The 1,651-nt window shown below is 22.3% G+C and overlaps 1 pseudogene; it reads right to left on the bottom strand.

Annotated features, from left to right (window-relative positions):
• Window positions 1–40: 40 nt before the first annotated feature.
• LOC119615834 lies at window positions 41–1,444 on the bottom strand (annotated as a pseudogene).
• Window positions 1,445–1,651: the final 207 nt, after the last annotated feature.

Here is a 1,651-nt window from a genome sequence, read left to right as displayed (position 1 = left end):
TAAAAAAATAAGAACATTAAAATTATATACCTATAATACCCCCAACAATACAAACAAATAATGTTAATAATTTTAAATAAGAAGGAAGAACAACTACTATAGGAGTAGGAAAAATCAATCATCTTAACATTCTCCCACCAAAAATTCTTAAAATTAATAAACCTATTATACTTTTCAATATTACTCAACCTTCATCATTTAATATATTTAAAGAAGAAAAATTAGAATCACCAGTTATTGTATAATAAACTAACCGAAAAGAATAACATACAGTTAAACCTGTTGAAAAAAAATAAAGAAAAAAGAAAATATATTAATATAAGATAAAGAAACTGTTTCTAAAATTAAATCCTTAGAATAAAATCCAGCTAAAAAGGTATACCACATAAAGCTAAATTAGCTACATTAAAACAAGAAGAAGTTAATGGTATTATTAATCTTAAACTTCCCATTAATCGAATATCTTGAGAATTATTTATATTATGAATAATAGCCCCAGCACATATAAATAATAAAGCCTTAAATAAAGCATGAGTCAATAAATGAAAAAATGCTAACTTATAATAACCTATTGATAAAATTCTTATTATTAATCCTAATTGTCTTAAAGTAGATAAAGCAATAATTTTCTTTAAATCAAATTCATAATTAGCTCCTAACCCTGCTATAAATATTGTTAATCCAGATAATAATAATAATAAATTACCCAATCATGAACTTCTTAATAAAATATTAAATCGAATTAATAAATAAACACCAGCAGTTACCAAAGTTGAAGAATGAACTAAAGCTGAAACTGGCGTAGGAGCTGCTATAGCAGCTGGTAATCAAGAAGAAAAAGGAATTTGAGCTCTTTTAGTTATTGCAGCTAACATAACTAATCCTCCTACAATTATTATTTCTATATTACTTTTTATTACTTCTAAATAAAAAATATAATTTCAACTTCCATAATTTAATATTCAAGCAATAGCTAATAAAAGAGCAACATCACCAATTCGATTAGATAAAGCTGTTAATATACCAGCATTATAAGACTTAACATTTTGAAAATAAATTACTAAACAATATGAAACTAATCCTAAACCATCTCATCCTAATAAAATACTAATTAAATTAGGACTAATAATCAATAATATTATAGAAGTAACAAATATTAATACTAATATAATAAATCGATTAATTTTATAATCACTTTCTATATATTCCTTACTATAAAAAATAACTAATGAAGAAATTATTAAAACAAAAGATATAAAAATTAAACTTATTCAATCAAATAATAAAGTTATAACAATATTTATTGAATTCATCGAAACAACTTCCCACTCAATAAAAATTCTGTAATCATTTATAATAAAAACAAGTCCTATAAAAAAAGAAAACAATCTAAAAAAAATAATCTTACAAAACTAATTGTACAAATTGATATATATTTCACGGTTTAAAAAGAAAATCTCTTATCATTGACACCACAAATCAATATTTTTATTAAACTATTTAAACATAATCATAATATACATATATCACCCTTTAAAATTAACAAATTTAAAGGAAATCAATGTAAAAATAAAAGTAAAAATTCTCGAACAGAACCTCCTCTAAAAGAATAAATTCCAGAAAAAATTTTACCGTGTTGACTATAAGCATA

Source organism: Lucilia sericata, unplaced genomic scaffold (genome assembly GCF_015586225.1).
Source record: "Lucilia sericata isolate MDLA Ls3-8-SP2 unplaced genomic scaffold, ASM1558622v1 Contig008571F_arrow, whole genome shotgun sequence".
Lineage (NCBI taxonomy): Eukaryota > Metazoa > Arthropoda > Insecta > Diptera > Calliphoridae > Lucilia > Lucilia sericata.
Note: the sequence above shows the minus strand (reverse complement) of the source record. Positions and strands in the feature narration are given on the sequence as shown.